We start from the raw sequence: 13,461 nt of genomic DNA, 5'->3' as shown, positions 1-13,461 counted from the left end.
TCCAGTATATATACACTTCCCCCTTCTTCATGTTCCATTATGCTTGACAACGGTACAAGAATCTGTATCGAAACGTCGCACTCACGAATAAAAAGAAGTTGCTATCCATAAAGTTTGTTCTATATTGTACTTCCCAACTTTTAAAATGCCACTCAAAGAAGACCATAAAAGGTTTAATGAAACACATAATATCAGCAGGAAGTATATAAATAAACACACACACACACATTAGCAATTGGGGAAGAAATAGTTATACAAAAACTTAAGAGGTATATAAAAGTAATGTTCTAAGGTAATTTTCTATAGACCTCTCACCCTGAGATCTTGTATCGTTGCTATGTTTTCAGCCACCTAAACCTGATGACGTGGAGCATTTCCCGAAGTCCTACAGTCGGAATACTACGGTGCAGTAAATTCACCAGTTCATTCAAATAATATGGAAATGTAACTTGAACAAAGTTCACGTAGTGTGTAAAATATTGGTCGTTGGATTCTTCAATCTTCCTATCTGTAACTTTGTGAGGAATTGATCTCCCCCGATGTCAGGACCAAGTATGATGAATATACAAGCCTCCAAACCTTTCACCGCGGCCACACAACAAATCACAATAACCAGCAATCCCATTTGGGAGTTGCCGGGGTCGGTTATAATCCTAAACTACTTTGACATTGAAGCCATCCTTGCGACCACAAGAGATACATCAAGCACGGAAACCTATTCAGAGAAATTATGAGCAATGAGTTTGTCAGCGACAAACAAACAAACTCCCTAACGCTGGCAACTCGCATTGGCCCAGATGTTAAATTGGAACCTCATTTGGTCCGACTTGGGAACCGAGAATTGCTATTTGTTGCTCAGAGAGCCTCTGGTCACTGTGGACGAAGGCTCGGTGGGATTTAATTTACTATCGTCAAATTGAATGTGTGTACCATTTCGGGTTGAGAGCAATACATGTATCCCTGATCTTGTACACACATGTTAGCACTGCTGTAATCTCCCCAGCTTTTTGTGTTGACACATGGAATCCATGATGCTATTATCCTACGACTATTCGCATTAGACGTTCTATTTAATTAGTGACCGTCTTTCATACGACTGGAACGTTCATAGCAGACATATGTGATCAGCATTGTTTGCCGACATTACCAATCGAACTAATTCGTGCTTTAGTTGTAAACATATTAGAAATTATTGATCACTAGAATGCTGATTCGGAATTCTCAGTCGTTGATGAACGTAACCGACAATCATCAGATGTGTCTCGATCAAGGACGTTCTAGTTGTACACGGAATCGTGAAACATGTTTGTTTTTTCAACACTGTTGGTTTGCAGCCCTGGAAGAAATGTGCAAAAAGAACCCCAAGAAATAGCTTGCTGTGTGCTTTGTCTGTCGAATCACCACCTTGCTTCAAATAGACCACCACCTTGTTCACAAACCCCGTTTTAGATATATCAACACCCTGATGACAAATCAAACTTGCTTCAATTAGACCTTCACCTTGTCCACAAACCTTTTTTAGATAGATCACCAACCGGATTACAAATCACACCTTGCTTCAAATAGACCACCACCATGTTTACAAACCTCCTTTTAGATAGATCACCAGCCGGATTACAAATCACACCTTGCTTCAAATAGACCACCACCATGTTTACAAACCTCCTTTTAGATAGATCACCAGCCCGATTACAAATCACACCTTGCTTCAAATAGACCACCACCATGTTTACAAACCCCGTTTGAGATAGATCACCAGCCGGATTACAAATCACACCTTGCTTCAAATAGACCACCACCATGTTTACAAACCCCGTTTTAGATAGATCACCAACCGGATTACAAATCACACCTTGCTTCAAATAGACCACCACCATGTTTACAAACCCCCTTTTAGATAGATCACCAACCGGATTACAAATCACACCTTGCTTCAAACAGATCATCACCTTGTTCACAAACCCCCTTTTAGATAGATCACCAACCGGATTACAAATCACACCTGGCTTCAAATAGACAACCACCTTGTTCACAAACCCCCTTTTAGATAGATCACCAACCGGATTACAAATCACACCTTGCTTCAAACAGATCATCACCTTGTTCAAAAACCTCTATTTAGATAGATCACCAGCCTCATTTCAAATCACACCTGGCTTCAAATAGACCACCACCTTGTTCACAAACCCCCTTTCAGATAGATCACCAACCGGATTACAAATCTCACCTTGCTTCAAACAGATCATCACCTTGTTCACAAACCTCTGTTTAGATAGATCACCAGCCGGATTACAAATCACACCTGGCTTCAAATAGACCACCACCTTGTTCACAAACCCCCTTTTAGATAGATCACCAACCGGATTACAAATCACACCTTGCTTCAAACAGATCATCACCTTGTTCAAAAACCTCTGTTTAGATAGATCACCAGCCTCATTTCAAATCACACCTGGCTTCAAATAGACCACCACCTTGTTCACAAACCCCCTTTCAGATAGATCACCAACCGGATTACAAATCTCACCTTGCTTCAAACAGATCATTACCTTGTTCACAAACCTCTGTTTAGATAGATCACCAGCCCGATTACAAATCACACCTTGCTTCAAATAGACCACCACCTTGTTCACAAACCTCCTTTTAGGGAGATCACCAGCCGGATTACAAATCACACCTTGCTTCAAATAGACCATCACCTTGTTCACAAACCTCTGTTTAGAAAGATCACCAGCCGGATTACAAGTCACACCTTGCTTCAAATAGACAATCACCTTGTTCACAAACCTCCTTTTAGGGAGATCACCAGCCGGATTACAAGTCACAACTTGTTTCAAATAGACCACAACCTTGTTCACAAACTCCCTTTTAGGGAGATCACCAGCCGCATTTCAAATCACAGGTTGCTTCAATTACACCAGCACCTTGTCCACAAACCTCCTTTTAGGGAAATCACGAGCCGGATTACAAGTCACACCTTGCTTCAAATAAACCTTCAACCTCTTTAGGTAGTTGACCACCTGGATGACAAATCACCACCTTGCTTCAAATAGACCATCACCTTGATTGCTGATGGCAACCTTCCTTTCAGATAGATCACTACTTGGATGTAAGATGACATACTTCTTTTGATAGATTACCACCGATGACAGATCAACACCTTGCTTCAGACAGATAAGCACCCGGATAACAGCACCGGGATCACTACCTTGCTTGAGATAGATCAACACTCTTATGACTAACCATACCCTTATGATAGAAGAGATCACAATGAGAGATCACCACTCCAATGCCTTATAACTACCCTGATTAACATAGCTCCCACCCGGATGACAAACCATTATGTTTGAAAATTGATAGGGAGCTGAAACAAATCGCCGGACATAATTTACAGAATATAGTTTCCATAAAAATGTTGACATTTCTACAAAAAAGCATAACAGGAACCTTTATGAATATAGATGAACTGTGGCCTTTCTCGATGATAACGAGAAACTTAGATTAAGTCATTATTCATGACCTGAGGGTCTAAAAAGCCAGAATTCTACAATCTCTTATGCCTGATTTGTTCCTTAGCCCCACTGGGATTGAACAACTTAAAACAAAAATAGATCGAAAAGGGAAATTCCAAGATATGAACTTCATCAACGTTTGGTAATTATGACAAATGGAAATTTATTTCCACCAGGCCGAATACGATTAGATGAAAATAACTTAAATCTACTTTCATATGAACTTTACATCGTGCCTAAGTCTGTTTTTCTCGCCTGTATAACCTAATAACCAAATTACGAGAGTGACGGTACTTACATTAAACCCCGTAAATCTAATCACTTCAAACAAGGAACAGAGAGGCTACAGAAATATTACCTGGAATCCCGTTCATCAGATGTAGAGGGCATTTGGCTAATCGTTTCGGGACGTGAAGCCGTGTCTAAGACCCCGCAAGAAGTAAATAACCTTAAAAAAAAGTCGAAAATATCCTCTTTTTCTTCAAACTTTGCTGTAAAATCGATAATGTTCTGGTCGTTATTGACTAAATTGATATGTTAGGAACCTGTTACATCCGCCGAATTGTCCAATCTTACACAATACGGATGCCGGTAATTGAGTCGTGGTAAGAAAAGGGTGCAGTTGTGGGATGTACCATGATGATGGCCAAGTACATTCGTAAGTGATGCCATTGACACTTTGATATCTCATTCAGATAGTTTATTTATTTAATTGTCACCACTGCCTTCGAGGAGTTTTGTTATACAGTGATTTGTAAATGACGCCATTAATTGACGGCGGCGGCGATTGAGACATAACTAAGTAGAGTGAGTAGGTATGGTTTTACGCCGCTTTTAGCAATATTCCAGCAATATCACGGCGGGGAACACCAGAAATGGGCTTCACACATTGAACCCAACATAGGTCTTCTGCCTGAAAAGCCAATGCTTGAACCACTAGGCTACCCTACCGCCCTTAAACTAACCTTCGAGAGTAGAGAGGTAACAGATATCCTGTACTTCTCAGCTTAGTGTGAATTGTCATTTTCCCACAAAGATGACGTCTTCTGGTCAGGGGCAGTTTGGTAGCTTGGTGGTAAACGTGCTCACTCATCACGACAAAAGTCCGGTTTCTGTTCCACACGTTCGTACAATGTGTGACCATAACCAGAGTTACCCGCCGTGATATTGCTGGAATATTGCTCACCAGAATAGCAACACCCTGGATCTCCAGACCAGCAACACCCTGGATCTCCAGACCAGCAACATCCTGGATCTCCAGAACAGCAACATCCTGGATCTCCAGAACAGCAACACCCTGGATCTCCACACTAGCAACACCCTGGATCTCCACACTAACAACAGTGACACCCTGGATTTCCAGACTAGCAACACCCTGGATCTCCAGACGAGCAACTCCCTGGATCTCCACACCAGCAACACCCTGGATCTCCAGACTAACAACACCCTGGATCTCCAGACGAGCAACTCCCTGGATCTCCAGCAAGCAACCCCAGACCAGCAACATCTCCAGACGAGCAACACCCTGGATCTCCAGACCAGCAACACCCTGGATCTCCAGACTAAGGACGAGCAACAACACCCCTGGATCTCCAGACAAACTCCCTGGATCTCCACACGAGCAACACCACCTGGATCTCCAGACCAGCAACACCCTGGATCTCTCCCCTGGATCTCCACCAGCAACACCCTGGATCTCCAGACTAACAACACCCTGGATCTCCAGACGAGCAACTCCCTGGATCTCCACACCAGCAACACCCTGGATCTCCAGACGAGCAACTCCCTGGATCTCCACACCAGCAACACCCTGGATCTCCAGACTAGCAACACCCTGGATCTCCAGACGAGCAACTCCCTGGATCTCCACACCAGCAACACCCTGGATCTCCAGACGAGCAACTCCCTGGATCTCCAGACCAGCAACACCCTGGATCTCCAGACGAGCAACTCCCTGGATCTCCAGACTAGCAACATCCTGGATCTCCACACCAGCAACACCCTGGATCTCAAGACGAGCAACTCCCTGGATCTCCAGACTAGCAACATCCTGGATCTCCAGACCAGCAACACCCTGGATCCCTGGATCTCCAGACGAGCAACTCCCTGGATCTCCAGAACATCCTGGATCTCCAGACGCAACACCCTGATCTCAGACGAGCAACACCCTGGATCTCCAGACGAGCAACAACCCCTGGATCTCCAGACCAGCAACACCCTGGATCTCCAGACCAGCAACTCCCTGACCAGCAACTCCCTGGATCTCCAAACGAGCAACTCCCTGGATCTCCAAACGAGCAACTCCCTTGATCTCCAGACGAGCAACTCCCTGGATCTCCAGACGAGCAACATCCTGGATCTCCAGACGAGCAACTCCCTGGATCTCCAGACCAGCAACACCCTGGATCTCCAGACGAGCAACACCCTGGATCTCCAGACCAGCAACATCCTGGATCTCCATACTAGCAACACCCTGGATCTCCAGACCAGCAACATCCTGGATCTCCAGACTAGCAAAATCCTGGATCTCCAGACCAGCAATATCCTGGATCTCCATACTAGCAACACCCTGGATCTCCAGACCAGCAACATCCTGGATCTCCAGACCAGCAACACCCTGGATCTTCAGAATAGTCAACATCCTGGTTCTCCAAGTTGAACCATAATCTTTCCTAAGAAATGCAAGCTTAAAATGTTCTTTTTGTAAACCAAAATCTCATATGCATACTTTAAGATATATCCATTTCTGTAAAACACTGACGCATGCTGCTGTCTGTGAGAGATCTCCACACAGTCGTTTTTTTTGCATGTTGACATTACCAAGAAAATAATATCATGGCGCGATGATCATCTGCAGATACATAACATCTAGTATCATACAATATCACAATGTAATCGTGCTTGAACAGACAGATTGATATCTTGTAAATCTTATACTTCACATTGACGATAACACAGTACATCTGGGTATTGTGTGCAGTGCTTATCAATAATGAATATAAAATTAGCTTGCAATAATGGCTGCGGCTGGCTTTGTGTTTGGTCGAAACATTACGTTTTGACTGAAGTTCTGAAGTGCCATAGTTGCCAGCGTGATGTGCGAAATTCCAAATCCAGTGACTATTCCCAGAAACAGGGTCAATGTGACCGGTGATGCAGGTGGAACAACATGAATTTATGGAATTGATCCCAAACTTATTGAAATAATCCGATTATATGCGTCATGGGAATGCTCTTAGGACTATTGATCACGTGGTTGATGAAGTGATATTTCTACAAAGAAATCTTTTTCGCAAATACGTTAAAAACAAGTTGAAATGGTAATATATGAATGTCACAAAATGCATAAACGACTACTGTTGAAGTTTGTCTGTTTAACGAGTGCATGAAGCAGTTATTGATAGCGGATTAATTACCTGCATAAATTCAGTTTAATGAAAAATGAAAACATAATGAGAATAGAGCATTATTTGGACACTTGATATAATAAACAGAAATGCCATGCTGCCTAGAATGATGTATGCAGGTGCTCCACGGTGAAAGTTAACCTGCACCTAAACATCACAACGAGGATCGATCAGTCCGTGTCAGATAGTGTGGGTTGTCTACCTCGCATAGTGCGTTATAACAATGTGTGCTTAAGGAACAGTGAGTGAGTAAGTGAGTGAGATAGTAGTGATACGATGAGTGAGGTGGTGAGAAAAGACGGGGAGTGTTATAGTGAGTGAGATAGGAAGTGAGGCAGTGAGATATTGACAGACGGTGTGAGTGAGGCGGTGAGTGTGAGAGTGAGACAGTGACTGAAGTAGTGAGTGAGACGGTGAGCGTGATAGTGTGTGAGATAGTGAGTGAGATAGTGAGTGATACGGTGAGTGAGGTGGTGAGGAAGACGGGGAGTGAGATAGTGCGTGAGATAGTGAGTGAGACAGTGAGTGAGGTGGTGAGGAAGACGGGGAGCGTGACAGTGTCTGAAGTAGTGAGTGAGTTATGGCGTGTGATAGTTCGTGATATATGGAAAGTGATAGTGAGTGAGATAGTGAGTGAGATAATGATTGAGATGATGATTGAGATAATGATTGAGATAGTGAGTGAGATAATGACTGAGATGATGATTGAGATAATGACTGATGGTGAGTGAGATTGTGAGACCGAGAGTGTGACAGTGAGTGTGATAGTGAGTGGGATAATGATTAAGATGGTGAGTGAGATAATGACTGAGATAGTGAGTGAGATAATGATTGAGATGATGATTGAGATAATGACTGATGGTGAGTGAGATTGTGAGACCGAGAGTGTGATAGTGAGTGAGATGGTGAGTGAGGTAATGATTGAGATGGTGAGTGAGATAATGATTGAGCTGTTAAGTGAGATAGTGAGACCGAGAGTGTGATAGTGAGTGAGGTAATGATTGAGATGGTAAGTGAGATAGTGAGACCGAGAATGTGATAGTGAGTGAGATGGTGAGTGAGGTAATGATTGAGATGGTGAGTGAGATAATGATTGAGATGGTAAGTGAGATAGTGAGACGGAGAGTGTGATAGTGAGTGAGGTAATGATTGAGATGGTAAGTGAGATAGTGAGACCGAGAGTGTGATAGTGAGTGAGGTAATGATTGAGATGGTAAGTGAGATAGTGAGACCGAGAGTGTGATAGTGAGTGAGGTAATGATGAGGTAATGAATGAGATGGTGAGTGAGATAGTGAGACCGAAAGTGTGATAGTGAGTGAGATGGTGAGTGAGGTAATGATTGATATGGTGAGTGAGATAGTGAGACCGAAAGTGTGATAGTGAGTGAGATGGTGAGTGAGGTAATGATTGAGATGGTAAGTGAGATAGTGAGACCGAGAGTGTGATAGTGAGTGAGGAGGTAATGATTGAGATGGTAAGTGAGATAGTGAGACCGAGAGTGTGATAGTGAGTGAGATGGTGAGTGAGGTAATGATTGAGATGGTAAGTGAGATAGTGAGACCGAAAGTGTGATAGTGAGTGAGATGGTGAGTGAGGTAATGATTGAGATGGTAAGTGTGATAGTGAGACCGAGAGTGTGATAGTGAGTGAGGTAATGATTGAGATGGTAAGTGAGATAGTGAGACCGAGAGTGTGATAGTAAGTGAGATACGGAGTGAGATAATGATTGAGATGGTGAGTGAAGTAATGATTGAGATAGTAAGTGAAACTATAAATATAGTCACAGTAGGAGTCACAATGGATCAGCATTAATTGGATAAATTCAGATTTTATTGGACAAAGTTTCGAAAGAGGCATTATTTCGTCAGATTGTATGTATCCTTTCACTTTTTCTTTCTGTATCCCATTCATTCAACCCTTACCACATAATATGAACGGTGTTGACGCCAGGTTTTCGGCTGATTATATGCTGACCTCAATGTGTTACACGATATGACAGAATTTAAATGGTCAGACTAAAATGGCCTCTAAAACATATTCTAAGAAAGCCAAAATCAGTTGCAATATCTGTTACTATAAAAATGTATTTTAAGACTGATTAATGCCAGATTAAGGCCCAGCATGTTCAAAACAGGAACATATGCTGTATTCTCTGACGTAAATATCCTCGTTTATTTTTGCAGCAACTAAAAGCAGATCTGTGAAATGTTGTCCTACGTCATGTATGCAGTGAGAGCTATTCACGTTACCGTCATATTAAACTTTACCTTGTGACGTGCTCCTGGTAATTTGCTTGTGTTTGTGATTCCGCGTCCCCCGTGTTTCCAACAGTGTCATCATGTAACCTTCACAGAGTCTACAGAAATAGACACCTCCGTGATATATTTGAATATAGCTATATATGGAAACATGACATTTACATAGCTGCAGCGTCATCTGCATGTTTAATGGCGATGGTGTTAATACCGGTTATGTTATGTGCAGGAGCACCACACTAATGGCTGTGCAATTATATGACAACATTTTATGACTAACTCGAATTCTACGGTCTGCAAGGCTTTGATACGAGCCTTGATTTATGAATGTTTTATACAGCATATCCATTTTGATAACAGCCTTTTATAAATTAGTATTATTATTCTTTCAAATATTTAGAGATGTTTGACGCCCGAGTCTCCATGTATGACGGTGGCTATTGTTGGCGACATTATTTTAAATGCATGCTTTGTTTTTTTGTATTTTTGGTGTTAGGGGCAACTAACAGGATTTGTCAGTCAGACTCGCTGACTTGTTGATGCATGTCATCGAATCCAGGTTATGTGGATCCACGCTCATCATGTCAATATTGGCTGGTCCAGACTCAATTATTAACAGATCCCCGTCATATAGTTGGAATATTTGTGCGGCGTTCAACAGACAAATGAAAACACAAATAAAAGGCACGACATTGATATCATCTAAATAATCATCTCGATACTACCGCTACCTGACGGTAAAGGGAACGGTGGGTTAGCCTAGTTGTTGAAGCGTTGGCTCGTCACAGCGAAGTTCCGAGTTCGATGCTCCACATGGGTACAATGTGTGAAGCCCGTTTCTGGTGTCCCCCCGCCGTGATATTGCTGGAATATTGCTAAAAGAGGCGTAAAACCCAACTCACTCACTCACTGATGGTAAAGACAGAGGACGTTATCAATGAACACATGCACTAATTCACGTCATATGATATACAGACAAAAAGAAACAGTTGAAAGAGTAATCTAATAACTGACTGACTGAGTTTGGTTTTACGCCGCTTTTACCAATATTCCAGCAACATCACGGCGGGGGACACCAGAAATGGGCTTCACTCATTGTACCCATGTGGGGATTCGAACCCGGATCTTCGGCGTGACGAGCCAACGCTTTAACCACTAGGCTACCCCACCGCCCCAATCTAATAACTGGTGTCACTGACCTCACGTTGAATAATCAATTTCGTTCTCTGTATTCCGATATGAATTTGTCATATACTGACAAAAGAACATACTGACAACAACTAAGATAACGATGGAGTCAGACAAGGAAGGAGTTTATGTCCCCAAGTTTTAATGTAAAACTAGCGTAAATATGTTAGTTAAATGCGTGTCTTTTTTTAAGTACCGGTTTTGTGAAATGATTTATAAAGTAATGTGAGAGATCAAGTCTTTTCGCAAGATTCCAATTAGGTGAACCGTGAGTAAAATACGTCTGGTAGGTTATGTTTATACACAAAGATTTGGCCTAGTGTGAGTGTCGTCAGTTAGGGTTTAGGTGCGATAGCGAAAATACCTAGTGGGATGCGAAGTGAGTGAGTGAGTGAGTGAGTGAGTGAGTCTTCATACATTGCAACCCAGGTCTTCAGCGTGACGAGCGAACGCTTTAAAACTAGACCATCCAAATCCCCAGATACGAAAAGGCCACTGTAATAAAACTACAGATCGAGAGGGCGTATAACATAAAGACTAACAATATGTGAAGTTGATATACACCCATTACTAATTGCGTTATAACTGATATAAATCATGAGTATATTTATCGTACAACACACAGGATTATAGGTTATAATCCGGACTAATTGGGAATAACCTCAGCTTCTGTGTGTGGGCACGGGGACACAGGCTGATGTTTTATAAAACATATACATGTACATCCGTATGTGTAACAGGGAGTGTCGGACGCGGATAAAAAGCTTGTTTTGATAATGATGATTATTATTAATTGACAATTGTTATGATCAGTTGCATTATTACCACTGTACATAATGAATTGGGTGTGTGGCGATCAGCTAATATAATTGTACATGTAATCATAGTGTATCGATTACATGTAATCTGTGTAAGCTCTGGCTAAATGCGTGTCTAATGTAATCAGAGCACACGACCGTCACTGTATGGAGCTCCAGGTCAAAGGCCACTTCGCATATGCTTACTCTGCGTTGGCCATACAAGGCTATGTTACCTGATTTAATCTGGAACTGAATGCGTATCCTGAGGTTTCGTAAGGAAATTAAATTGAATTTAATTGAAAATACGTAAATTGGGTGTTTCAATTTAGATGTGAGTATTATGATTTGAAACCTCTGATTGCCTACCAGATTCGATTATGTTTAAGTTATTTTACCATAAAATTAACCATTGAGTTATTTTTCTATAAATACTTTTAGGTGTGTTTATTTTGTTTCAGCTCAGTTCAGTTAATATTCTCAAGGTCATAAGACCCATATTACATACATGTACATTATACAATTATGTTACACTGTACATGGACCAAGGGAATGTAGTCCATTACATTTCCTTTCTAAGTTTAAATCCGCTCTAAATACACTTCAGGCGTCATGATTGTGTACTTGTATCCGTTTGCTGCTTGGTGGACGTCAGTTATATGCAAAATTTTACAAAATATAATGTTAAGCAAGAGTTTTCAAAGCATTATCATCACTCCTGGATTTTACTGCTGTGGCTGGTGAAGGCTAGCTGAGATCAACCTGCCATAATCTGTCAGACTAATTACTGGGTGACTGTTTCACCCACTTCATCAACACGATTCATTGACTGTTTACACAAGCGTTGACTCATGTCGCTCCACATCTACAGGTTTACGATCCCTAAACTCTGTTACCTAATCCTTCAGTCGTCAATTCTGTGAAAGAAAACAGTTTAACGTTGTCATGTAAATGGCCGAAATCGATCTTTAACTACCAGCTTGGGGCGATATCTCTATTATAGCTCGCCTTCCAGTTCCCCAAAGCGCTGGCCGGGCTTCTAGAGGTTCAATTGATTTGATCTCCTACCTATTGCAATGGAACTGACTACACACGAGCGACAAGGCAGGCAATGGTATAGTCGGCCTGGGGGGATTTACCCAGTGTCCAGAATCACTTCGTCAGTGGCATCTTCTTAGAAGGATTCTTCAGAGCTCTCCAGGACTTCTTCAGAGAAGTGCCAATGTCCCAATGAGCTTATCTAACCACGAGGCTGACAGTGAATGCTGGCTCGGTCCGCCGGGCGTATTACAGCAGCCGCTTACCGTTTGAAGACGTCTATCATTGTCCATTTCCTCATGTCGGGATCGTTGCTGGTCTCTCGGGCGATCAACGTGATGACGTTGCCGGGACATCGTGGGAGACGGACGTGTGTCGGAATGTCCCTCGTTCTGGACACTACCTTACGTGTAGCATTGAGGTAGAATTGACAGTAATTGGAGGTAGGTATTTTGTCATCAATGTACCTAATTTGATGCTTAAGAGACTTATGTACATAGCGTTTAAGATATTTCGAAATTTGTTACATAATGTATCATCTGGGGTAAATTATGTTATAAATGTAACAACCATCAATCAACATATTTTAACGATCAACTGAAATCGGTTTGTTCTATAACACATAAAATGCCATCTTACACTCACAATATGTCAAGGGTGGCAAATATAAAATATGATATCGATTGACAAAAATAATTCTTCTAGCATCGTTTGTTTAACGGGACGTTGAAATCAAACACATATAAACATGAACTCGATACATGAAAGATATTCTTTATCAAACATTGTGTGTTGCAATGCTTGGTAGATGCCTGTATTTCCCGATTCATCTAATGGTGTGACGATGACTTCGACACACCAAGGGTTTTAGAATGTTGGAAGGTGACTGCGATGACTTCGACACACCAAGGGTTTTATAATGTTGGAAGGTGACTGCGATGACTTCGACACACCAAGGGTTTCAGAATGTTGGAAGGTGACTGCGATGACTTCGACACACCAAGGGTTTTAGAATGTTGGAAGGTGACTGCGATGACTTCGACACACCAGGGGTTTTAAGAATGCTGGAAGGTTGATGTGGTGTTTCGATGACTTCGACACACCAAGGGTTTTAGAGTGTTGGAAAGTGGGTGTAGCATGCCGATAACTTCGACACACCAAGGGTTTTAGAGTGTTGGAAAGTGGGTGTGGCATGCCGATAACTTCGACACACCAAGGGTTTTAGAGTGTTGGAAAGTGGGTGTAGCATGCCGATAACTTCGA

General features: G+C 42.1%; 1 protein-coding gene across 1 annotated transcript in view; it reads left to right on the top strand.

The window, feature by feature from the left end:
- Positions 1-12,005: 12,005 nt before the first annotated feature.
- Positions 12,006-13,461, top strand: part of LOC124291483 (5-hydroxytryptamine receptor 6-like) — a 22,322-nt gene continuing 20,866 nt past the window's right edge. Inside the window, exon 1 of the mRNA XM_046728469.1 lies at positions 12,006-12,641. The gene's annotated coding sequence lies outside the window, so the exon portion shown is untranslated. The remainder of the gene's footprint in view (positions 12,642-13,461) is intronic.

This window comes from Haliotis rubra, unplaced genomic scaffold (genome assembly GCF_003918875.1).
Source record: "Haliotis rubra isolate DU_JTF1 unplaced genomic scaffold, ASM391887v1 Scf492, whole genome shotgun sequence".
NCBI lineage: Eukaryota > Metazoa > Mollusca > Gastropoda > Lepetellida > Haliotidae > Haliotis > Haliotis rubra.
The sequence above is the reverse complement of the archived record's forward strand: the minus strand, read 5'-3'. Positions and strand labels throughout refer to the sequence as shown.